Source organism: Pristiophorus japonicus, chromosome 13 (assembly GCF_044704955.1).
Source record: "Pristiophorus japonicus isolate sPriJap1 chromosome 13, sPriJap1.hap1, whole genome shotgun sequence".
Lineage (NCBI taxonomy): Eukaryota > Metazoa > Chordata > Chondrichthyes > Pristiophoridae > Pristiophorus > Pristiophorus japonicus.
In genome coordinates, this window is record NC_091989.1 from 35,000,094 (window position 1) to 35,027,474 (window position 27,381).

The following is a 27,381-nucleotide window of genomic DNA, read 5'->3' on the forward strand; positions in this document are numbered from 1 at the left end:
ACAGCAAGTATGTCCTTCCTCAAGTTAGGAGACCAAAACTGTACACAATACTCCAGGTGTGGCCTCACCAAGGCCCTGTACAACTGTAGCAACACCTCCCTGCCCCTGTACTCAAATCCCCTCGCTATGAAGGCCAACATGCCATTTGCTTTCTTAACCGCCTGCTGTACCTGCATGCCAACCTTCAATGACTGATGTACCATGACACCCAGGTCTCGTTGCACCTTCCCTTTTCCTAATCTGTCACCATTCAGATAATAGTCTGTCTCTCTGTTTTTACCACCAAAGTGGATAACCTCACATTTATCCGCATTTGCCCACTCACCTAACCTATCCAAGTCACTCTGTAGCCTCAAAGCATCCTCCTCGCAGCTCACACTGCCACCCAACTTAGTGTCATCCGCAAATTTGGAGATACTACATTTAATCCCTTCGTCTAAATCATTAATGTATAATGTAAACAGCTGGGACCCCAGCACAGAACCCTGCGGTACCCCACTAGTCACTGCCTGCCATTCCGAAAAGTACCCATTTACTCCTACTCTTTGCTTCCTGTCTGACAACCAGTTCTCAATCCACGTCAGCACACTACCCCCAATCCCATGTGCTTTAACTTTGCACATTAATCTCCTGTGTGGGACCTTGTCGAAAGCCTTTTGAAAGTCCAAATATACCACATCAACTGGTACTCCTTTGTCCACTTTATTGGAAACATCCTCAAAAAATTCCAGAAGATTTGTCAAGCATGATCTCCCTTTTACAAATCCATGCTGACTTGGACCTATCATGTCACCATTTTCCAAATGCGCTGCTATGACATCCTTAATAATTGATTCCATCATTTTACCCACTACTGAGGTCAGGCTGACCGGTCTATAATTCCCTGCTTTCTCTCTCCCTCCTTTTTTAAAAAGTGGGGTTACATTGGCTACCCTCCACTCGATAGGAACTGATCCAGAGTCAATGGAATGTTGGAAAATGACTGTCAATGCATCCGCTATTTCCAAGGCCACCTCCTTAAGTACTCTGGGATGCAGTCCATCAGGCCCTGGGGATTTATCGGCCTTCAATCCCATCAATTTCCCCAACACAATTTCCCGACTAATAAAGATTTCCCTCAGTTCCTCCTCTTTAATAGACCCTCTGACCACTTTTATATCCGGAAGGTTGTTTGTGTCCTCCTTAGTGAATACTGAACCAAAGTACTTGTTCAATTGGTCTGCCATTTCTTTGTTCCCCGTTATGACTTCCCCTGATTCAAACTGCAGGGGACCTACGTTTGTTTTTACTAACCTCTTTCTCTTTACATACCTATAGAAACTTTTGCAATCCGCCTTAATGTTCCCTGCAAGCTTCTTCTCGTACTCCATTTTCCCTGCCCTAATCAAACCCTTTGTCCTCCTCTGCTGAGTTCTAAATTTCTCCCAGTCCTCAGGTTCGCTGCTATTTCTGGCCAATTTGTATGCCACTTCCTTGGCTTTAATACTATCCCTGATTTCCCTAGATAGCCACGGTTGAGCCACCTTCCCTTTTTTATTTTTACGCCAGACAGGAATGTACAATTGTTGTAATTCATCCATGCGTTCTCTAAATGTCTGCAATTGCCCATCCACAGTCAACCCCTTAAGTATCATTAGCCAATCTATCTTAGCCAATTCATGCCTCATACCTTCAAAGTTACCCTTCTTTAAGTTCTGGACCATGGTCTCTGAATTAACTGTTTCATTCTCCATCCTAATGCAGAATTCCACCATATTATGGTCACTCTTCCCCAAGGGGCCTCGCACAATGAGATTGCTAATTAATCCTCTCTCATTACACAACACCCAGTCTAAGATGGCCTCCCCCCTAGTTGGTTCCTCGACATATTGGTCTAGAAAACCATCCCTTATGCATTCCAGGAAATCCTCCTCCACCGTATTGCTTCCAGTTTGGCTAGCCCAATCTATGTGCATATTAAAGTCACCCATTATAACTGCTGCACCTTTATTGCATGCACTCCTAATTTCCTGTTTGATGCCCTCCCCAACATCACTACTACTGTTTGGAGGTCTGTACACAACTCCCACTAACGATTTTTGCCCTTTAGTGTTCTGCAGCTCCACCCATATAGATTCCACATCATCCAAGCTAATGTCTTTCCTAACTATTGCATTAATCTCCTCTTTAACCAGTAATGCTACCCCACCTCCTTTTCCTTTTATTCTATCCTTCCTGAATGTTGAATACCCCTGGATGTTGAGTTCCCAGCCCTGATCATCCTGGAGCCACGTCTCCGTAATCCCAATCACATCATATTTGTTAACATCTATTTGCACAATTAATTCATCCACCTTATTGCGGATACTCCTTGCATTAAGACACAAAGCCTTCAGGCTTGTTTTTTTAACACCCTTTGTCCTTTTAGAATTTTGCTGTACAGTGGCCCTTTTTGTTCTTTGCCTTGGGTTTCTCTGCCCTCCACTTTTCCTCATCTCCTTTTTGTCTTTTGCTTTTGCTTCCTTTTTGTCTCCCTCTGTCTCCCTGTATAGGTTCCCATCCCCCTGCAATATTAGTTTAACTCCTCCCCAACAGCACTAGCAAACACTCCCCCTAGGACATTGGTTCCGGACCTGCCCAGGAGGGCAGGAAAAAGAGTGGGAGCGCGATAGTGATAGGGGATTCGATGGTGAGGGGAATAGATAGGCGTTTCTGCGGACGCAACCGAGACTCCAGGATGGTATGTTGCCTCCCTGGTGCAAGGGTCAAGGATGTCTCGGAGCGGGTGCAGGACATTCTGAAATGGGAGGGAGAACAGCCAGTTGTCGTGGTGCACATTGGTACCAACGACATAGGTAAAAAAAGGGATGAGGTCCTACGAAAAGAATTTAAGGAGCTAGGAGCTAAATTAAAAAGTAGGACCTCAAAAGTAGTAATCTCGGGATTGTTACCAGTGCCACGTGCTAGTCAGAGTAGGAATCGCAGGATAGCGCAGATGAATACATGGCTTGAGCATTCTCAGCATCGTGGATGCTCCAGAGTGAATCCACCTTCAGCTCCAATTCTGCAACGCGGACCGTCAAGAGCTCGAGGCGGATACACTTCCCACACACGTAGTCGTCAGGGACACCGGAAGTGTCCCCGAGTTCCCACATGGTACAGGAGGAGCATATCACATGACTGAGCTCTCCTGCCATGTCTTAACCTTAGATACCCTTAAATTGGTAATAACAATGTTATAGTTCACTTACTGATATAAAAAATAAAAGAAAAGCTACTCACCCAACACCAGCCAATCACTTACCCCATTGGCTGTGACGTCACTTTTTGATTACTTTCTACTTCTATTTTGCTTTCTCTCCCGCTGTAGCTGCACCGGTATGCTTTTGATAGGTCGCTCCCCTCTCACCAACTGCCGCTGGCTCGATCTCCCGCTGGGCTTTTGACAGGTCGCTCCCCTCTCACCAACTGCCGCTGGCTCGATCTCCCGCTGGGCTTTTGATAGGTCGCTCCCCTCTCACCAACTGCCGCTGGCTCTCGACCTCCCGCTGGGCTTTTGATAGGTCGCTCCCCTCTCACCAACTGCCGCTGGCTCGATCTCCCGCTGGGCTTTTGACAGGTCGCTCCCCTCTCACCAACTGCCGCTGGCTCGATCTCCCGCTGGGCTTTTGATAGGTCGCTCCCCTCTCACCAACTGCCGCTGGCTCTCGACCTCCCGCTGGGCTTTTGATAGGTCGCTCCCCTCTCACCAACTGCCGCTGGCTCTCGATCTCCCGCTGGGCTTTTGATAGGTCGCTCCCCTCTCACCAACTGCCGCTGGCTCTCGATCTCCCGCTGGGCTTTTGATAGGTCGCTCCCCTCTTTGTAAAGCTTTGTAAAAGGCAGGTAATAACATTTCGGATGTTTACCCCGGATCAGATCGAACTAGGGTATGTGCGCAAGATGTCAAAACAAGTCTTTTCTCCTTACAAGTTCTGACTGATCTCTTGTGTATTTCCAGCATTTTAATTCATATTTAAGTGCTAGTAACATTATACAGGTGTAACATCCTGAATCCGGAACTCCGAAAACCAGAATTGTCCAAAAACCAAACATTTTGCATATACCTGATGGAGTCGTCCGGAATCGGGAATTATTGTCCTAAAACCGGATTATTTGCGCATAGTTGATGGAGTCGTCCAGAATCCGGAATTACTGTCCGAAAACCGGACATTTTTGAGCCGGCCAAAATGACGACAGCGGGCAGCGAGGGACAAGGAAACAGGTAAAAAGCGCAGCGTCAGGGACCAGGGAAATTGACGGGTGGCAAGGAGCGGAGGATTGGCAGGAATCGGCGCGTGGAGGAATGGCATGAATTAGTGAGCAGCAAGGAACGGAGGATCAGCGGGAATCAGCGAGCGGCGAGAAGTAGCGTGAATTGGCAAGTGGCAAGGAGCGGCATGAATCAGCGAGTGGCGAAGTCCAAAATCCGGCAAAGTCCGAAATCTGGTACGGATTCGGTCAAGGATTCTGGATTTCAGACTTGATTTTCTTGTCTGAAATCCGGAAAAACCCAAAAACCAGCACGGACTCGGTCCCGAGGATTCCAGATTTCAGACGTTGTACCTATACAATTATTAATACATTAGTGAGACAATGTATTGTTAAGTTTGATGTATAGACACATAATTGTGATCAATTTAAGATAATATTTTGGAAGAATTGTATTAACATTCAACCTAAAAGTGATATTTAAAAAACCTACATAGCTGATTGGATAGGGAGTTTCTAGTAAATGGTGCAATACAGTAATTGTATTAGGAGTCAATAGGTCACTACCAACAGATGATAATTACATATCCGAATTAATTTTAGCGCAAACAGTAAATTACTAACCCCAGAACCAGAGGTTCTTACTTACCCCAGAGTCACTCACTACTATACAGTTAAGTACAAGGAAACACCCATCTTCCAGCATAAGCTGTCTGGGTTTATTGCTAAAGAAATACTTTGATTCACTCTGCTCCTCAATACAAGTGTACTGCAGTCCTCACAACCAACATGTCAATTCATCTCTCGATTAATTTATTTATACAAATTGATACTGTACAATTGAGTAGCTTCCTGTCACTCACCGTCTAGTCTAACACATGAAGAATAGCAGCAGGTGGAGTGCTACCATGGGGCTCTGTGTCCTTGGTTCGAGAGGAGAAAAATCATCCCAGGTTTCCTCTCTTTAAAGGACCCCTACTGCAAAGTGCATGTGAAATCTGGGTGAGGACAGGGCTTGACTGTGATGCCCCCTATAGTCAATTAGCTTGTTGACATTGCCAAGTTTTCCCATACAAAGATTAGCTACTTAGACAAGATATGGAGGGTGCTAGTGACCAGGCAAATTGCACGCCAGCATGAATCAGCACCTTCAGGACAGAAGGTAAGTAAACTGCTTTACTTATGAATCTTTGGACAAGCCATAATTTCCTCCAGTAAACAGTGACTTTGGCACCTGCCACAAACTCCGTACCCCAGACCAACTCCAACCCCACTCCCCAGATGCTGTCTCAAGCTGAACCAGACTATTCTCAACTTCCGACCCTGAAATTGCCAACTTCATATCCCCTTCATCACAAATACCATCTACTTCCACCTCTGTATCATTGCCCGTCTCTGCCCATCTGCTGCTAAAATCTTCAGACATGCCTTAGTCATCCTCAGATTCAATTACTCCAATGCTTTCCTGGCTAGTCTCCCATCCTCCACTCTCCATAAACTTCAGATCATCCAAGACTCTGCTACTGGTTCTTCTCCCACATCTAATCACATTTGCCCATTACCTTTGTCCTTGCTGACCAATTGTTGTCCCCATCCACTTAAAATTATCATCCTTGTGGTTAAATCCTTCCATGGCGTCCCTATGTCTGTAACCTCCTCCATATCTACAAGCTCCCCTTACTCCAAACCCTGTTCTTCTGACTCTGGCTTGTGCATGCCCTCATCATCATCATCATCAGGCTGTCCCTTGGAATCGAGGAAGACTTGCTTCCACTCTAAAAATGAGTCCTGAGGTGACTGAACAGTCCAATACGAGAATCACAGTCCCTGTCACAGGTGGGACAGATAGCCGTTGAGGGAAAGGGTAGGTGGAACTGGTTTGCCGCACACACTTTCCGCTGCCTGCACTTGATTTCTGCATGCTCTCGGCGATGAGACTCTAGGTGCTCAGCGCCCTCCCAGATGCACTTCCTCCACTTACGGCAGTCTTTGGTCAGGGACTCCCAGGTGTCAGTGGGGATGTTGCACTTTATCAGGGAGGCTTTGAGGGTGCCCTTGTCATGTTTCCTCTGCCCACCTTTGGCTCATTTGCTGTGAAGGAGTTCCAAGCAGAGCGCTTGCTTTGGGAGTCTCATGTCTAGCATGCAAACAATGTGGCCTGCCCAGCGGAGCTGATCAAGTGTGGTCAGTGCTTCAATGCTGGGGATGTTGGCCTGGTCAAGGACGCTAACGTTGGTGCATCTGTCCTCCCAGGGGACCTGCAGGATCTTGTGGAGACATCGTTGGTAGTATACAGGAGGGCGGGTATTACTACAGCCCTGTAGACCATGAGCTTGGTGGCAGATTTGAGGGCCTGGTCTTTGAACACTCTCCTCCTTCCTTTGGCCCACCATTGGTGGCTGTATCTTCAGTCACCTGGGTCCCATCTCTGCCATTCCTACCCAAAACTTCTCTGCACCTCCCTCTCCAACTTCAAGACCCTCCTTTTTGGCTAAACATTTGGATACTCCTGCTAATCTCTCCTTCTTTGACTTGGTGTCCATTTTCTTTCCTTGTCTTAGAATGTTACAGCAAAGAAGGAGACCATCATGCCTGTGAAACACCTTGGGATGTTTTTCTATGCTCAAGGTTCTAAATGTGCAAGTTGTTGTAGTTAAAGTTGCTGTACAAGTGTAAGTTGTGGTTCAAGTTTCAAAAGGAAGATTTGATTCAGTGTCCATCATAAGACCAGAAGTGGAGCTGTTTGCTGATGATTGCAGTGTTCAACTCCATTCGTAATTCTCCTCCGACTCCCCAAAGCCTCTCCACCAACTACAACGCACAATCAGGAGTGTTATGGAGTACTCTCCACGTGCCTGGATGGGTGCAGTTGCAACACTCAAGAAGCGCGACATCATCCAGGACAAAGCAGTCCATTTGATTGGCACCCCATCCATCAGCTTAAATATCCTCTCCCTCCGCCACTGACGTACCGTGGCAGTCATGTGTACTATCTACAGAATGCATTGCAGCTCAAACCTGTGAGCACCATCATCTAGAAGGACAAGGGCAGCAAGTCCATCACCTGCATATTCCCCTCTAAGTCACACACCATCCTGACTTGGACATATACCACCATTCCTTCATCGTATCTGGTTCAAAATCCTGGAACTTCCTAGCTAACTGCATTTTATGAGTGCCTTCACCACAAGGACGCAGCAGTTCAAGAAGGCCCACCACCACCTTATCAAGGGCAACTAGGGATTGTCAATAAATGCCAGCTTTGCCAGCGATGCCCATGTCCCAAGAATTACTTTAAAGAGTATGCAGATAGGTTTAGTGTACCAAGAGGAAAACATACTTTTTAAAATAAAGACCTCTTTCTGCTGGAAACACAATTTCTCCTTACCTTATCACTTGTTAATTTATTTTCTTTTAACCATCACTAAAACTGTACCATTAGATATGATCCTTTTCAGCGGAATCATACCACATGCTTGTCTAAAAGGGATCAAAGTCATACTTAGTAGTCAGAGACCAATGTTTGCAATGACAAATCATATCCAACTTCATGGAAGTTGTATTGAAGAAGAAGCTTTTGCAACATCTCCATAACAACCCAGTACTTGGTTGCCAATTTAGCTTCAGAACAAATCTGTCAATTTATGACACACTCAGGCTCATGATTGCAAAAATATCATAGGCAGTCCCTCAAAATCGACGCGACTTGCTTCCACTCTAAAAGTAAGTTCTTAGGTGACTGAACAGTCCAATACGGGAATTACAGTCTGTCACAGGTGGGACAGTCTGCAAAATTAAGTGATTTAGTGTCCGACTGAAAGCTATAGTAGGAGCCTTGAACACTTGTAGAATCAATTACGGCATGACATCCGATCCTAATCACATACTTGTCTAATTTTTTAATTCTAAAAATGTTACGGAATAACCACTTGTTTTAACATGCATGTTAACGTCTCTCAATGCTTTCATTGTTCGAATAACATAGCACCTTCGTAGCTGCTTGGATGAGTCACTATCTGTTGAAAACAACACTGATACCCTTCAGCTTCTCCACTATACATTTGTAAGACAAAGCCAAATGCTCAAGCAAGATTTGGATAATTAAATAATGAGCTCAGTTCAGTATCAGTCGGAACAATTTACTGAATTCTGGTTTCACTGGAGGAACAAATTGTTTGTTTGTGAATAATTGTATGCTCTGCAAACTATTTTTCAAGATTCTGTTGGTATGATGATATTAACAGCAACACTCTCGAAAGGGGCCGTACAATTAATTTCATTTTGCAATTTATTTTGACACAAACAAAACATAGAAAGTGCTGCTGCCACCATTTTCTTTCTTTGCAGTAATTGTTTAAGTTAAATAAAACCTTATCCTTTAGCGCTTTCCTAGTTCCATCTCAGTATCATCCTCATGCCTTTTTTAGCTTTATATTTTGAAATTTGAGATATATTTTACATTTATATTTCCAGTTTTTTTTACATAAGCAAAGTCCTGGAAAGAAGTACAATGCTCACAGGCACTATCTGTTTGTAAATAGAATGCTCTCATTTCCACCAGAATCCAACTATGAATATAGGGCCCAGTTTCCACACGCGCCTAGAACGGCGCAGTCCCGACCTGGACGCCTGTTTTTCGCGCCACAAAGTGCGCCTCAAAATATCCTCGGTATTCTCCACCTACTTGCAGGTCCTCTGGCCCTCGGCGCAGCACGAGCTGTGGGGGGGGCGGAGCCAGGTCCCTGCGCTAAAAACAGTGCCGGGACCTCTGCACATGCGCGCTACAGTGGGCACGCAAGTGCAGCAGCTCCAGGCGCCGAACTGTGTGGGAGGGGCCCGAAGCACGCAGCCCCTAGCCCTGGCTGAATGGCCTCACTGGGGCTGCGTGAATAAGGCTCCTCCCACGGCCAGCTCCTGCTCCCCCCGCCCCCCTCCCCGACCAGACCCGACACTCGCTCCCCGCCGCCCCCCTGCCTCCGGACCAGACCCGACACCCGCTCCCCCCCACCCCCTGCCTCCGGACCAGACCCGACACCCGCTCCCCGCCCCCCCGCCTCCGGACCAGACCAGACCCGACACCCGCTCCCCCCCACCCCCTGCTTCCGGACCAGACCCGACACCCGCTCCCCCCCCCTCCTGCCTCCGGACCAGACCAGACCCGACACCCGCTCCCCCCCCCTCCTGCCTCCGGACCAGACCAGACCCGACACCCGCTCCCCGCCCCCCCGCCTCCGGACCAGACCCGACACCCGCGACCCCCCCCCCCCCCCGGACTGACCTGCGCTCCTGTTCCCGCTCCCCGCCTCCCCGACTGGACCCGACCCGCGCTACTGTTCCCGCTCCCCGCCTCCCCGACTGGACCCGACCCGCGCTCCCCCCCCCCCGGACCCGACCCGACTCCCGCTCCCGGACTGGATCCGACCTGACCTCCCCCTCCCTCCCTCTCTCTCCCTCCCTCCCTCTCTCTTTCTCTCCCTCCGGCCCCCTCCCTCTCCATCCGGCCCCCCCTCCCTCTCTCTCTCTCCCTCCACCCCCCCTCCCTCTCTCCCTCTCTCTCCCCCCCTCTCTCCCCCCCGACCCGAACCTCCCCTCCCCTCCCCGACCCAACGCCACCTACCTGTAAATCTGGTGCTGGGGACGGGCCCTGCCCGAAGTCTCGGGCCGGCCCGTTCAGCCTTCGGTCCCGAAAGGCCTGCCTGAAGCATTTTCACACAGGTAGGAAGATGGTTTATTTAATCTTTTCTTTGCTTATAAATGTTTATTCAGGTTGGATTTATTTGTATAATATTTGTAGAAGTATAAATAAGGATTTATTATAGAATTTAATTACTTCCCTTTCCCCCCCCGCCCCCCCCCCCCCCACCACCTCGTTCTGGACGCCTAATTTGTAACCTGCGCCTGTTTTTTTAATGTGTAGAACAGGTTTTCTCAGTTCTACAAAAATCTTCACTTGCTCCATTCTACTTTAGTTTGGAGTACGTTTTCACTGTGGAAACTTTCAAATCAGGCGTCAGTGGCCGGACACGCCCCCTTTTGAAGAAAAAATTCTGTTCCAAAGTAGAACTGTTCTACCTGACTAGAACTGCAGAAAAAAGAATTGCGATTTCTAAGATAGTCCGTTCTCCACCAGTTGCTCCTAAAAATCAGGCGCAAATCATGTGGAAACTTGGGCCCATAGACAAGGAATTTGTGAGATCACGTCCTCTACAGCCTCTCCGAGATCCAATAACACTTGAATTTTTACTGCAGCAGGATTAGCTGCTCTTCCGTTGTGTTGCTCACTCGACAACGGATGATGTACGAGAAGTACAAGAATGTTAGTATATGTAATAGATTATTCTGTGCAAAGGTGGAACTGTGTCCTTTTAATAGTATGAATGACAAATTAAGCTGGCACCGGAAACCACTTCATAGTGGGCGATGTATATTGATTTCTAATGAATGCTACCATTGACAAAACAAAGATTTGTGGACTGGCAGATTTGTGGACAAAGCACCCTGCTGTCAGGTATCAGAAATTTAAATTGTTCTTTGAAAAACTGGATTTCTTTAAATTATTTTGAATTTGGAACATAGTGCAATGAAATTCATGTTTTTTTCCATATTATAAAGTAAATAACTTAGTCAGTGGATGTTCTGATCTGAACTTCTACATTTTTGTTATACAATTTTATATTTACATATTAACAGTTTTGATTTTTTTTTACAAAATCCAATTCTGTTGACTATTCTGAATGGTATAGATTTACTTTATTTACAGTATTACTCAATAGTGTATGATTCATGTCAACTCACTTTTAAAATGCCTCATTCTTTCTAGTTATTTCCAGGTTGCTGGTAAACTGCTTACCAACAAAATTCCATGCCATATGACCTCAAAAATGTATTTCTTTAAAAATATATACATCTTGAACTAATTTTATACAATAAACTGGTTTCTAGAAAAAAATACTATTCATGGCCTGATTTCATGTGAACGCCTGAATGTTCCAAAGCCTTGTAAAGCACTCTAAAACATCTATTTTCCAATATATCATCTATGTAAGATAGAATGTTTGCCTCTTACATTCAGTGAAATAAAATTCATTATGATTCATATGGTAGTGGTGGGTTCATATGAAAATCAATGCTATAGTTCACTGCATACTTTATTTTTTTTTCAATCAAAAAGTGCATGAATTATATCAATGTATAAATACTGCATTTGGAGGTGTTTTTCAAGGCAATAGCACATGGAGGGGTTCAGATGATACTGATAAATCGTTCAAGCTTTGCTCTTGTGGTTTGACATCATATAGTGCTGCCCTATAACATGGAACAATTTATATATATATTACTACACAATGGGTTTAATTTTTAGACATGCAACTTGGAAATTAGTGATCACTTCATAAAACTGCATCAGTGAATGCAAATTACAGTGATTCCCACTCAAAGGACACAACAGATTGGATTTCCGCTCACATGCCTATCTAAAAAATAGAGTGTGACACAAGGGGATTCTTAAAAAATGAAACAAACATAATATTTTTAAAGTATATGAATTTTTGTGCTGAATAACTTAGCTTTTTCAAAACATGTATTGTGCACTGCACTTATTACTTTAGTGTAGTTCCAGGTAGCTGGTTTGGTTGTTGCAACTACACACAATTGATTACAGTCCTGTGATGTACTGTGTACTTACTGACAGATTGATTTTGTTTGCAAAATGCAAATAGGGCATGCTTTGTACGACTATAGCATTTGCAACTTCTGTTAAGATTGCTGTCATCATCATCATAGGCGGCCCCTCGAACAAGGATGAGAGTTCACAGATGTTTCATTGAAGGACCCGATGTTCCAGTCCTGATCTCCAGTTGAGGGGGTGGAAGATGCCTGTGCATAAATTTTTTTAACGTGTGGTGACCATTGCACATCAGCCACCACACGGGCTTGACGGAGCTAGGCCTTTATCCAGTGGCAAGGATTAACCCGGACGACTGGAGACCCACTCTGCTGCACGGACCGAGTGCGCACACATATCGCAGTGTGGGCAGGTCCATGCTGCCCCTGGGCCCTTGGCTCTTCTGGGCCCCGTACCCTCATTCATCGCACCTCCGCCACAATATTCCAGGGCCCGGCGCTCCAGCTCTATTTATAGCCCTGACCTGCGGTGGTGTTCTCGCACAGGTCGGGGCAGCCCAAGATGTTTGTATAGTGTTCATAAAAACAGGATCCAAAATACCCTGTAGTACAATATGCAATATAATCTTTAAAATCTTTTGTGAACTATAACATTGTACACAAACTTTGGCAGCAGCAACATCATACTCTTATGTATCAAACTGAACACGTCAGTTACCAGTAGACCGTTTAGAGTACTATACACCTGCCACTGCTGCAATATGATTTCCACATTGCAGGATGAGCATAACTTGTCCAAAGCTTCCAACAAGCGCACCAACTGCACTATCCAGCGGTACTGCAACTACTGCAAAGTTAACTTGATCATTTCAAGAGTTCATGCTGCCATGCGAACTTCATTTAAACACGAAAGAGCTAGCCACCACGGAATCATGCTGCACAGGGACTTTTCAGAAAGTGTCCATTGTCAATGGGGAGTTGCTACAAGCAGTTACATTATAGCGGACCTACTGTGTACCGTCTGCTCATTCTAAATATAGAGGAACAGGATGGCAATTCAGCCACTCGAGCTTGCTCTACCATTTTGTTAGATCACAACTGGTCTGTACCTCAACTCCACTTACCAGTCTCTGGATGCCCTTACCTCTCAAAAAATATGTCGATCTCAGTCTTGAAAGCTTCAACTGACCCCTAGCACAGCCTTTTTTTTTGGGGGGGGGAAAGAGAGGGGGAGAAAGAGAGTCCCAGATTTCCACTACCCTTTGTGATAAACTGCTTCCTGGCCTGTATGGCCTCGGTCTAATTTTACAATTGTGCCCTCTTGTTCTGGATTTCCCCCACCAGAGAAAAGTTTATCAGTATCTACCCTAGTGAATCCCTTTATTATTTCAAACACCTTAATTAGATCACCCCTCAACCCTCTAAACTCAAGGGAATACAAGCCTGGTCTATGCCAGCGGTTCTCAAACTGGGGTCAATAGAGACTTTCCAGGGGGGTCCACGAAATAACACGAGTACCGAGCAGGGCCGGCCTGACAGGTGGGCAACATGGTCAATAGTAAGCGAATGAGCAAGCGGCTGGAGGCTGGCTTGGTGCGCGCTGCGAGGAGGGAGCGGAACGTGGCTCCACATGTGCAGTGCAGAGTGGGCTGGCTGTCTCACCTAGGAGGGGAGCATGCATGGAGGAGTGTTGACATGAAGATCGCCAAGTAGCCCCGCAGTTACTAATGCTGGTGGTGGGTGGCAGGTGAGTGTAGCCTTGTTCAAGAGAGGGGAGTTTTAAAAAAATGCATTCCTGGGATGTGGGCGTCGCTGGCAAGGCAGGAATGTATTGCCCATGAGAAGATGGTGCTGAGCCTCTTTCTTGAACCACCGCTGTAGTCCTTCTGGTGAAGGTACTCCCACAGTGCTGTAAGGGAGGGAGTTTACATGCAGCACTTTTGTATTATGTGCATTATATATTATAATATAGATGTGGGGGTCCGTGATTACTAATCCATTTGAAAAGGGGTCCTTCAACCAAACCACTTTTCTCACCTTTTCTGAGAATTATCATATTTGCCTTAGAGGCGGTGCAACGAAGGTTCACTAGATTGATCCTTGGAATGAGAGGGTTGTCCTATGAGGAAAGATTGAGTAGATTGGGTCTATACTTTCTGGAGTTTAGAAGAATGAGAGGTGATCTCACTGAAACATATAAGATTTTGAGGGGGATTGACAGGGTAGATGCTGAGAGGTTGTTTCGCCCTAGCTGGAATGTCCAAAAGTGGGGAGGGCACAGTACCTGTACTACAATTGGCTAATGCTATATGGGACCTTAAATTTCCAATACAGTATTTATATTGTATGGTGTTGACTGGAGGACCTGACAGTAATGCAAAAGTGCCAATAAGGTCAAAATAACAAAATGAAAATTCTGGTAAACAAAGTTCATACTGGAGAGTGTGTCTGAATTTGCAGGGTTTTTTCCAGTTTTTATTCACTGCTCATTGGAACGTAAAGTGTGTGTGTGTATGTGTGTGTGTGTGTGTGTGTGTGTGTGTGTGTCTGTGAGAGAGAGAGAGAGAGAGAGAGTGAGTGAGATGAAAAGAGCCTCCGTGGGCAGAGAGTTAGGCTATTTGCCCAACTTCTGCCCAGCAAATGCCCTTGAGATTCTTCAGGCGTAAGGCCTGCTTTTACCAGCGTAACAGTTTTAATAAATAGAAAATAAAATTTTATCATTCATTTATATATTAAAAACCCTGTCCATTAAAGTAAGTTTATTTTTAACCCTGTTAAAAGGCATTAAAAAAAAATTTAAAAATTTTTTGTATAAAATATTTAATTAAATTGTATTTTAATTAATTTAAATATGTAATGTTTAAAAAAAATGTATTTAATGTGTTTGTGTGTTTGTGTGTTTTAGGGGGTATTCCCATTCATACTTATGGCAGCTCCGGAAATGGAACTCACCGCAAGTATCAATGGGGATCTACCTACTTATATTGGTTGGGCTGGCCCACATGATCCCAGGGATGCTCGCGAAGCGCCTGTGCTCCTGGGATACGTGGGCCTCTATGCGTAGAGGCCCAGGACTGCAAGTCGTCGAACCACCCGGACCAGCAGGTAAGTTCGTAGATTTTTTGCAGGTCGTAGGCACCTGTCCTCAAAATGTAGGCCATTATCTTTCACCTAATTAAATCACAACAGTACCAACATTTTCAGATTCAAACTATTTGAAAAAGCATGGTACTATCATGCGTGGATACAATAGAAACCCAGTGTACATACATCTGAAGTAAAACAGAAGAAAAATATTGCCGATCTGGAAATCAGTTTTTTTTTAGTAAACATTCTTAGTTTATATTGCCTCTCCCTACTCTTCCCTCCAAAATACATCACTTCACACGTCTCTGCATTAAATTTCATCTGCCCTGTGTATGCCCATTTCACTAGTAGGTCTATGACCTCTTGAAGTCTGCTTTTATCCTCCTCACTCTTTATTACCTTTCCAAATTTTGTGCCATCTGCAATCTTGGAAATTATGCCCTGTTTTCCCAAGTCCAGGTCATTGATGTATATCAAAAAAGAGCAGTGGGCCTAATACCGACCCCTGGGGAACATCCGTGTATACTTTCCTTCAGTCTGAAAAACTCTCGTTTCTACCTTTTGTCTCAGTCAGAATCAACACATCCTTTAATCCTTTAGAGATAAAGCTACAGTCCAGTTCTTTACATAAAACTAGAAAAACTGCTTTATAATGCTTGGAATTGAACCTAACATTTCAGCAAGATTTTTATTAAATATTACTCACTTGACTGGGTTTTCTCATCAAACATTATGCGTACACAACATTATCCACACACAAATACAAATATTCAAACCACCGAAACTTGCTCAGCAAATCCCGGCAAATGGAAATGCCAATTCCCGGGAACACCACTGTATACTTTCCTCCAGCCTGAAAGTCAACCATTCATGATTTGTCTTTAACAAATCTGTGATGGCTGTCATTTATTAACCCATGTTTTTTCCAAATGATAATTAATTTTGTCCTGGATTATGGTCTCCCCACCATGACATTATGCTGACTAGCCTGTAGTTTATCCATCTCCCCTTTTTTTGAAAAGGGGTGTAATGTTTGCAACCCTCCAGTCCTCTGGCACCACTCCTATATCCAAGGAGGATTGAAAAATGGTGGCCAGAGCCTTCAGTATTTCCACCCTTACATCCCTCAGCAACCTAGGATGCATCCTATCTGGGCCTGGTGATTTTTCTACTTTGAGTATTGCTAATCTTCAATTACCTCCTCTTTATCTATTTTTTTCCTATTCAATGTCTCTATATACTCCTCGTTTACTGTGACTGGAAGCATCCTCTTCTTGAATGAAGACAGATGCAAAGAACTCAATTAGTACCTCAAGCTGTACCCTCTGCCTGCACAAGATGATTTCCTTTTTGATCCCTAATCAGCCCCACCCTTCCTTTGACTATCCTTTTACACTTACATATTTATAAAATACCTTAATGTTCCCTTTTATGTACCCACTAACATTTTCTCATACACTTTGCCCCTCTTATTTTCTTTTTCAGTTCTCTATATTTTTGTATTCTGCTTGATTCTCTACTGTATTATGAACCTGACATTTATATAAACCTACTTTTTCGGTTTGATTTTATTCCCAATTTCTTAAGGCATCCAGGAAACTCTAGCTTTCCCTCATAGGAATGGGTTACCTGGCAATCTATGTTTCCAATCTACCTCAGCCAGATCCCTTTGAAACTCACTGAAATTAGCCCTCCTTCAGTTGAGTGTCTTAACCTTTGATTGTTCCTTGTCCCTTTCCATAACTACTCTAAACCTAATGATATTGCGACCACCATTTCCCAAATGTTCTCCCACTGAAACATGCTCCACTGACCTAGATCCAGTATTGTTTCCTTCCATGTTGGGCTGGAAACACACCGATTGAGAAAGCTCTCCTATACACATTTCAGGAATTCTTCTCCTCCATGCCCTTTACACTGTTTTTCTTCCCTCGTCTACAATAGGATAATTGAAGTCCTCATTATCACCACTTTATTGTTTTTATAACGTTCTGAAATGTTATTGCAAATTTGCTCTATAGTATTCAACCAGCAGTGCAACAGCTCCTCTTCTGCTCCTTAACTTTAACCAATAGATTCTGTCTTTGAACCCTTAAGCACATCATCTCTTTCCAGAGCTGCAACATTGGGCCGGAATCTGCTGAAAAAATAACAGCGTGCGAACATTTCACACCATTATTAATGCGCAAATCGGTCAGCTGCTGGGGCGAGGAAGAAATACCCTGTGAATTGCGAATTGCCACAAATTGCTGGCCGATGTATGCCACTTCACCCTTAACCTCCCCGTGGTTTTCATAAAGTTGCTGCATTTGCACACTAATTAATTGCCCATTAAACTCGTCACAGAAAGATAACTCCAGTAATTAATAAAGTACCCTTTTAACAATGTGATCATTATTAATGACTGCCATTCAACCTCTGTTGCCCAGAAAGTAAACAATTAGAAGTGTGGAGTCTCATTCCTTCAGGTTGTTGGAGATTTCAAAATGTCAATTTAAAAAAAATATATATCATTTTTCCTTTGTCTCTCTTCTCCCTCTCTTAATCCAATCTTTCTTTCCCTCACTTTATTTTACTTTCTGTACCTGATTGAATTGACCCACTTTAATTCACCCTCCTCAGTCCTTCCGGTTTATTTTTCAATCCATAAATCTCACTGTTTTTCCCATTGTTCACCAAGGTCCCAGATGACCTATTGCCCTCACTAATCAGCTCACACTTCCAGCAACTTTGCAGGCAAAAAATTGAGCTGAAGGATACAGGAACAAGTCTAACTCACAGGACACATTATGAGATGCCAATTCCCGCAAATTCTGGGTCAGTATAGAAACATAGAAACATAGAAAATAGGTGCAGGAGTAGGCCATTCGGCCCTTCTAGCCTGCACCGCCATTCAATTAGTTCATGGCTGAACATTCAACTTCAGTACCCCATTCCTGCTTTCTCGCCATACCCCTTGATCCCCCTAGTAGTAAGGACCTCATCTAACTCCTTTTTGAATATATTTAGTGAATTGGCCTCAACAACTTTCTGTGGTAGAGAATTCCACAGGTTCACCACTCTCTGGGTGAAGAAGTTCCTCCGCATCTCGGTCCTAAATGGCTTACCCCTTATCCTTAGACTGTGACCTCTGGTTCTGGACTTCCCCAACATTGGGAACATTCTTCCTGCATCTAACCTGTCTAACCCCGTCAGAATTTTAAATGTTTCTAATGAGGTCCCCTTTCATTCTTCTGAACTCCAGTGAATACAAGCCCAGTTGATCCAGTCTTTCTTGATAGGTCAGTCCCGCCATCCCGGGAATCAGTCTGGTGAACCTTCGCTGCACTCCCTCAATAGCAAGAATGTCCTTCCTCAGGTTAGGAGACCAAAACTGTACACAATACTCCAGGTGTGGCCTCACCAATGCCCTGTACAACTGTAGCAACACCTCCCTGCCCCTGTACTCAAATCCCCTTGCTATGAAGGCCAACATGCCATTTGCTTTCTTAACCGCCTGCTGCACCTGCATGCCAACCTTCAATGACTGATGTACCACGACACCCAGGTCTCTTTGCACCTCCCCTTTTCCTAATCTGTCACCATTCAGATAATAGTCTGTCTCTCTGTTTTTACCACCAAAGTGGATAACCTCACATTTATCCACATTATACTTCATCTGCCATGCATTTGCCCACTCAACTAACCTATCCAAGTCGCTCTGCAGCCTCACAGCATCCTCCTCGCAGCTCACACTGCCACCCAACTTAGTGTCATCCGCAAATTTGGAGATACTACATTTAATCCCCTCATCTAAATCATTAATGTACAATGTAAACAGCTGGGGCCCCAGCACAGAACCTTGCAGTACCCCACTAGTCACTGCCTGCCATTCTGAAAAGTACCCATTTACTCCTACTCTTTGCTTCCTGTCTGACAACCAGTTCTCAATCCACGTCAGCACACTACCCCCAATCCCATGTGCTCTAACTTTGCACATCAATCGCTTGTGTGGGACCTTGTCGAACGCCTTCTGAAAGTCCAAATATACCACATCAACTGGTTCTCCCTTGTCCACTCTACTGGAAACATCCTCAAAAAATTCCAGAAGATTTGTCAAGCATAATTTCCCTTTCACAAATCCATGCTGACTTGGACCTATCATGTCACCTCTTTCCAAATGCACTGCTATGACATCCTTAATAATTGATTCCATCATTTTACCCACTACCGATGTCAAGCTGACCGGTCTATAATTCCCTGTTTTCTCTCTCCCTCCTTTTTTAAAAAGTGGGGTTACATTGGCTACCCTCCACTCCATAGGAACTGATCCAGAGTCAATGGAATGTTGGAAAATGACTGTCAATGCATCCACTATTTCCAAGGCCACCTCCTTAAGTACTCTGGGATGCAGTCCATCAGGCCCTGGGGATTTATCGGCCTTCAATCCCATCAATTTCCCCAACACAATTTCCCAGCTAATAAGGATTTCCCTCAGTTCCTCCTCCTTACTAGGCCCCCCGACCCCTTTTATAACCGGAAGGTTGTTTGTGTCCTCCTTCGTGAATACCGAACCAAAGTACTTGTTGAATTGGTCCGCCATTTCTTTGTTCCCCGTTATGACTTCCCCTGATTCTGACTGCAGGGGACCTACGTTTGTCTTTACTAACCTTTTTCTCTTTACATATCTATAGAAAGTTTTGCAATCCGTCTTAATGTTCCCTGCAAGCTTCTTCTCATACTCCATTTTCCCTGCCCTAATCAAATCCTTTGTCCTCCTCTGCTGAGTTCTAAATTTCTTCCAGTCTCCAGGTTCGCTGCTATTTCTGGCCAATTTGTATGCCACTTCCTTGGCTTTACTACTATCCCTGATTTCCCTTGATAGCCACGGTTGAGCCACCTTCCCTTTTTTATTTTTATGCCAGACAGGAATGTACAATTGTTGTACTTCATCCATGCGGTCTCTAAATGTCTGCCATTGCCCATCCACAGTCAACCCCTTAAGTATCATTCGCCAATCCATCCCAGCCAATTCATGCCTCATACCTTCAAAGTTACCCTTCTTTAAGTTCTGGACCATGGTCTCTGAATTAACTGTTTCATTCTCCATCCTAATGCAGAATTCCACCATATTATGGTCACTCTTCCCCAAGGGGCCTCGCACAACGAGATTGCTAATTAATCCTCTCTCATTACATAACACCCAGTCTAAGATGGCCTCCCCCCTAGTTGGTTCCTCGACATATTGGTCTAAAAAACCATCCCTTATGCACTCCAGGAAATCCTCCTCCACCGTATTGCTTCCAGTTTGGTTAGCCCAATCTATGTGCATATTAAAGTCACCCATTATAACTGCTGCACCTTTATTGCATGCACCCCTAATTTCCTGTTTGATGCCCTCCCGAACATCACTACTACTGTTTGGAGGTCTGTACACAACTCCCACTAACGTTTTTTGCCCTTTGGTGTTTTGTAGCTCTACCCATATAGATTCCACATCATCCAAGCTAATGTCCTTCCTAACTATTGCCTTAATCTCCTCCTTAACCAGCAATGCTACCCCACCTCCTTTTCCTTTTATTCTATCCTTCCTGAATCTTTGATCAATAATGCCAACCCCCTCCTATTTTTCCTTCTGAATACATTGTAGCCAAGAATGTTAGTTCCCATTGCTGCCCTTTTTTCAACTAGATCTCCATTATGGCCACTAATATCATAACCACATGGGAAAACTTGTGCCTGCAGTTCACCAACCTTATTTGTCCCGCTCCATGCATTTACGCACATGCACCCCAAACCCGCCTCAGTCTGCTTTACATTCCTCCCCTCCCTGATGCCTCCTCTTTCTGGATTATTCTTTATTCTAATGCTGCTTGTCTCTCTCAGTCCTCTTGTTTCTCCACTAATGCTTCATCCTGGTTCCCCTCCCCCTGCCAAATTAGTTTAAAATTTCTTCCACAATATTAATTAACCTCCCTGCGAGGACATTGGTTCCAGCCCAGGTGCAACCTACAGCAGCTTAATGGGCATTACGGTTTTCAGGTGAAAGGGGAGAACAACTGCCAGGAGCTTGTTTTTTTTCTGATGGCGCAGTGGAATCTTACTCCAGCAGATGTAGCAGAGACTTGGCACAGATGGGCAACATATGGCTGGGTAGCTTGGGGAGAGAGGTTCGAAACCATTCTACTTTGATCAGCTGGAAGCTTTAGGTCAGTTGCTTGGGGAACTAACCAGGTGAACAGCAGGAGTGCCTGTTAATGAAACATCAAAATCCTGGTCTATGACCCTAGTTATGGTCTTAAGTGCTACAGAAAGTTAAACAATTTCAGAAGAGCATTCAAAAGTTAATCATCCATAATTTGTCAATCAAAACTGATTTGCACACAGGATCAGATTCATATGATTCTGTTTATCCTTTTTAACTGGACACCGAAAATTAAACTCAGAAGAGGTGTTTGTCTGTGAAATTTAATGAAAAGGCCATCCCTTGTCCCTATCTTAGTTGAGGAAGTTGGACCTAAATCCAGTCAAACAGAAATTTCAGGTCAATCAGAAACAGCAGTCAGATGGGCCCTCCTCCAGCAAACAGGCCAAATAGCAGCAGTTAAAGCACAAACAGCCTAGGTCAAAAAGGCAGAGTTGACTCAGGTTGGTGTAAGGTTCGAAAATCCACGACCACATTTTCTTTTGGAACACCCCAAGGACAAGAAAACTAAGATGGGATCGTTCTATACATTTTAAATTAACATTTTTTGGGGGCCAAGTAAAATTCTCAGACCAGGCAGGCTGGGAAACGTGTGGCTGATACAGACATTGTGGAGTCTGGCTCACAAGCGAGACAGAGGCACTGGCCAATGGGGGAAAAGTGCATTCTGGCAGGCCAATCAGGGATCGAGTCGGGCCTGAAGTGGGGAAATCCTAAACCATAGGATGCAGCCAACAACCCGGACCCCCAGAAGAGAAAGGCATCCATGGGACACATCAGGTGGGTAGTGGGACCATGGCAGTTGATCCAAATCAACTACATAGGGCCCCTACCAACCGCCCAGGGGGGGTACAAGTACTGTCTAGTGCTGGTGGATGTATTCTCCAAATGGGTGGAAACCTTCCCTTGCCGAACAGCTACTGCATTGGGAATGGCCAAGATCCTGGTCAGGGAAGTGTTCTCAAGGTGGGGTCTGCCGCAATTTGTGGAGTCCGACCAGGGAAGCCACTTCACCGGCCAGGTGATGCAGGCCACCTTAAAGGTACTGGGGACGAAAGCACGGTGGCATGTGGTGTACAACCCCCAGTCCTCAGGCCCTGTAGAGCGTCTCAACCGCACCATCAAGGAAAGGCTCCGCAAGGAGACAGGGAATTCACCCAACAGATGGGTAGAGGTCTTGCCACTGGTCCTTATGGGGATCCGGGCCAGTCAGTCGAAAAGCACAGGGTATTTACCCCACGAGCTGATGACTGGGAGACCCATAAGGACCCCAGTGCACACATTGGTGCCGGGTCTCACCGAAGGATAGCTTCAGGAAGCTAACCGAGACCGCTTTGCTAGGAATCTGCTGGAACAGCTGCAGCAGATTCACTGGCAGGCAGCCACCAACATGGGAAGACAGTACTTTAGTAACAAGCTGCTGCTGGAACCCCGTAGCCAACACGACTGGGAAACAGGCGACCAGGTCATGTTGCGCAGCTTCGCCAGGGTGGGGGTGTTCGAGCCACTGTACATGGGGCCCTACAGTATAGTGGACAAGGCAAGCCCTATGGTTTATGCGGTCCAATTACCCAGCCGGGTAAAGTGGTACCACATAAACCAATGCAAGTGGTTCGACCCTCCTAGGGCAGGAAAAAGGAAGGCTCCCACAGGTAAAGAAACCTGATGGGAGGTAGAGGACATTCCGGTGGATGTGGAGGCTGTAACAGAGGTCAACCTCGGCCCCGACGCCCCACAACCCGGAATAGTCCACTGCCACAGTAGGACCATCACACAGCAGAGTGAAGTGGCACAGCCTGATAGGCAGGAAAGGGACTTAGCACAGGAGAAGGGAGTCCTGTGCAGTATAACAACAGGGCAGATAGAGGAAGGGATAGACCAGTGGGAGGACCAAGGGGTGCAGCTCGTAACATGGGACTCCGCGCCCCTGGTTAGGCGTAGTTCCCGAGCGGGGCAGCCTAGGATGCCTTGGTCCCCTGTATACCTTCCTGCCCATCCCAGAGTCAAACGATAAAAGAAGCACAAGAGTAGTAGACTCTGTGCGGTAAAAGGGACACCACCAAAAGACCCGGGAAAGATCCCAGACACTGAAGGGCTCACAGAAATGGAAGCAGGACATTTAAAAGAAGTCCTCCTGCAAGCCCTACAAAAGGGGGCAGTCCGGCTCCTGGAACAAGGTGGCCGACAAAGCCAAGTCAGTATCAGAGATTGACTAGGCCACCCGGAGATGGGTGGCATTGTATAGCCCGGTGTTCTGTATATAGTTTAGGGAAATTTTAAAGTGAGGAAATAGTGTTTTTTATTTTGTGATGTTACTCCAGTCGAGCCTGAAGAAGTCTCAGGCAAGACTGTGTTCAATCTTGTGTTCCAGAAGATGATCCGGACCGTCGCGATGTTATTTATCTACCTGGGGACCTGCACCGGACAGAAACTCGACATCGAGATGTCTTTAACATACGGGTGCTCCGGAGGCAGGGCGCCAATCGTGAACACGGGAGAAGGGGTCATGGAGGCAGAAGGCCAGGCCACCTACTTCCACAAGGGGAGATGGCCTGGGTGGTTGGGTTCGAATTCCACCCGGTATTCGAGCCACGAGAGTTGTACCTATGGGGAGGCCTCCATCCCTTGCCCCGAAATCGAGATGGCCACGTCCCGGGTTAGGGTGACTGAGGGAAGGAGAGTGTGTTTATCGTGTGTTGGGGATATACCTTTGGGACGCTGGTGGTGGCTCAGGAAACTGAGCGCGGACGTCAAGGACAGCAGCTCAGACTGGGAACGTCTGAGCAATGACACCTACCGGACGATCACGGGGTCACCAGGGGGGAGGTCACTGTGTGTTGGGAGAAATGGTGGGCCGATGATCAGGGGTTCGATACATGCCTATGGGGGTCAGTCCAGGTGTGCCTAGCGGGTTTGTCCATTGCCTTTGCCAGATGGTGGAAGGACTCGGGGAAGGGGATGAATGGGATCGCAGCAGGGAAGACTGTGCTCCCTCGCTTCCGGGTACCACTCAACGCCACCGAGCAGCTGGCTCAGATGAAGAAACACCTGCCCACGCCCAAGCCCACTGACAATTATGGATGTCCGCCCACCAGTCGGGGACCTGGGAATGGGTTAGTGTTAGTACCGACAGATAAATTAGTATACCAGGGAGTTCATTATGCTGTTGCTTCAGTAATTCTAAACCTGACATAAGTACGCCTACCTGTTTTCTGCCCCAGAGAAACCGAGTTGTTGTACCAAGCTCTACTGAAGGAAATGTTCAGGAGCTTCTACGAGCTGGACTTTGGGGACGTCAATGTGGCGGACCTGTATAGACAGGAAGATACAACCGAGCGGGGCAGACAACGCAAGGGGGTCATGAATGACGTTTTCACCGGATTTAACACTGGGGCATCCGTCATGAACAGCCTGGATGATGTGCAGCTGGCCCTACAGATCAATGGGTTAAAGTCACAGCTGCGCAGCATCCTAGGGAAAGAGAATAATGTGTTGAGTTCCACGCTTCACAAGGGGGTGGCTATGACTGTGCATCTGAAAGAAATTATTGCCCAGCTAGAGGCTCACGCCCAGACAATAGACACTTTGATCAAGGAGGACCGGTTGGCCTTGGATCAGGCAGCACAGAACGAGGTGTGTGTACTCTATGGGGCCTGGTTGCTGTGAGAGGGACGGAGCAATTTGGAAGACCTTAGGCAAGGTCAGGTCCCCTCCTGGATCAGCAACCAGCACCTGGAGGCACTACACCCATACAGCAGCACCCTCAGTCCCTGCCAACTCTGCGTAGCGTCGGAAGCCTATCCTGTCCCTGTTGACTGTGGGAAATCCAACCACACTATTATGGGTGTAGTTGTGCGAATGCCAGTGATGGGGCCATCCGCCAAGCCAGCACCCCTGTACTGTGTGGAGAACATTGGAGTCATTCGCGGGGGGGTACACGTCCGTTTCGCAACGGTCCCACCCTATGTCATTGTGTGGGAGCACGCAATGAGGGAAACAGACCTATCTGGCTGCCGTAGCCGGGGAGCACAGGTCATCCTGTGTCTCCAGCACTTGAACGTCTTCGGGAGGCCACAGTGCGGGTTTAGAACCTATAAATTGCACGATAGAGGTGAAGGCACCTGGCCATGTACCTCCACAGATAGCATATGTAGGTGGTGGGACGTATTGTGTCGCCACGACTGCCCACCGGTATAGACACAGCCCGAGTAAGTGGTGTGATATGCTGGACAGCAGTTTTTGCTTTAAACCTAGGGCAGAAGTTCAAGTGGCCCAGGAAGGGATCATCCCAACCCCGGAACCCTCCATGGTCCACCTCACGGTACAGTATAATGCGAGTAATCTGCAGAACTATGTTGCCCATTTTGGGTACCCCACACCCTTACTACCGGAGAAACTCACCTCTCAGCCAAAAACATTATTACACCCTACAGCAAAAGACCAAAGACCAAAGACATAGCCCTCGAAATCGCGGACATACAGTCACCAGCGTGGTGAGAATGGGGTACGAGAGTAAATATCCTGGTTTGGCTTCGCATGGCCTCCCACACACTGGTGATTGTACAACTGGTCATTGTCCTATATCTCATCATCAACGCCTGCAGATCCAAAAGAGCCCGAACAGCACGGGGTTATCTTAAAATATTCCAGAAACAACAGAAGGACAGCCCAGTCTAACACACAAGAATGCCATTTTGTTTCCAGGTGGTTTTAAACAAAAGGGAACATTCTGGCTTACCGTAGCACCAGGAAAGCCCGTACCTGGAAACTGACTGGCACTGTCAACTACGTAAGCTGTTAAAACTATCCATTACAGAACACAATACGGACTTACTTATCACAGATATACATTTGCACGGTGTATATACATCTGTTCGATATGCTGTGATAGCGGAAAAATCTTTCAAGGAACGCAAGGAACACGCGACATGATGTGCTATAATTATGTACATAACGCTATGTAACTAAAAGCAAAATGGTACCTTGTTTGTAGTTTACCTGTAAAGGAGCGTGGGTAGTGCACAAATTATGGATAGAAATATTGTTTGTGCACACTGGTTTATGCGGGTCTATAGTTTAGAGTAATTATGGGGATGGCTGACACTTGGAGAGCTCTACGATTTTCTTGCAAACCTTTTGACACATTCCATCTATATCCGGGTGTGTCAAGATGGGGGAGTGTAAGGTTCGAAAATCCATGGCCGCATTTTCTTTTGGAACATCCTAAGGGTAAGAAAACTAAGATGGGATCGTTCTATACATTTTAAATGAACATTTCTTTTGGCCAAGTAAAATCCTCAGACCAGGCAGGCTGGGAAACGTGTGGGTGGATACAGACATTGTGGAGTCTGACTCAGAAGCGAGACAGAGGCACTGGCCAATGGGGGAAAAGTGCATTCTGGCAGGCCAATCGGTGTCGAGCCGGGCCTGAAGTGGGGAAATCCTCAACCAATGGGGACTACCCGGCCCAGTTCGAAAATATGACTCACCCCTAATCAAATTATGAATGTGGACCATCATCTACCTAATTAATATGGACAGTGGACAAAAGTCCTGAGATCACTGCGGTGATTGACTCGCAGGACTGTTACAATGGACCAGCAGACTTTGAGGCAACAATGTGCACTGAAACAATACCCCTGTCCTCACACCTACCTGTACCTATGACATCTTCTGATTAAATATCCAAAGCCATCTCCCCGCCCAAACTTACACAATGGACCACCAACTGAGTTTGGCCGCGAAAAGGCCAGAACTAAATTGGATACAAATATCGGAACCACCGAGAGGGGAGAAGCAGCTGGAGCAGTAGGAGAAGGAGTTGAGGTGCAGTAGCAGTCACAGACAGACAGAAACTGAGAGAGAACGGAGATGGACTGTTACCAGCTGGGAGATATCCCGGCCCTGGACTTGGCTTGTGTGCAGAATATACAACCCAACTACCATGAGGCCCATCATCGTCTCAAGAAGCCGAGCCGCACACGGAACAACGCTTCGAGGCCAACCAGCTGAAGAACCGGAGAGCGAAGTAACTGGGAGAGGCAACATTCACACCAGCTACCCCGTAAACCAACCATCCAAAGGCTAAAAAAATAACTGTCAAAAGGGATCCTAAGTATTATCCTGGGGTTTCTTTTCCCAACTGTCAGCCTAGGTTAGCCAAGTAAAAAAGGGGTGGTGCGGGTGATGTTGGAAATGTCTTGTAAAGATAAAATTGTGTAAGGTTTTCGTTGTGTCCGTTTCTTCCCATAGATTTT

At 46.0% G+C, this 27,381-nt stretch overlaps 1 protein-coding gene across 3 annotated transcripts in view; it reads right to left on the minus strand.

Annotated features, from left to right (window-relative positions):
- magi2a (membrane associated guanylate kinase, WW and PDZ domain containing 2a) overlaps positions 1 to 27,381 on the minus strand; it is a 1,034,101-nt gene that overhangs the window by 909,897 nt on the left and 96,823 nt on the right. The gene's annotated exons all lie outside the window — the stretch shown is intronic.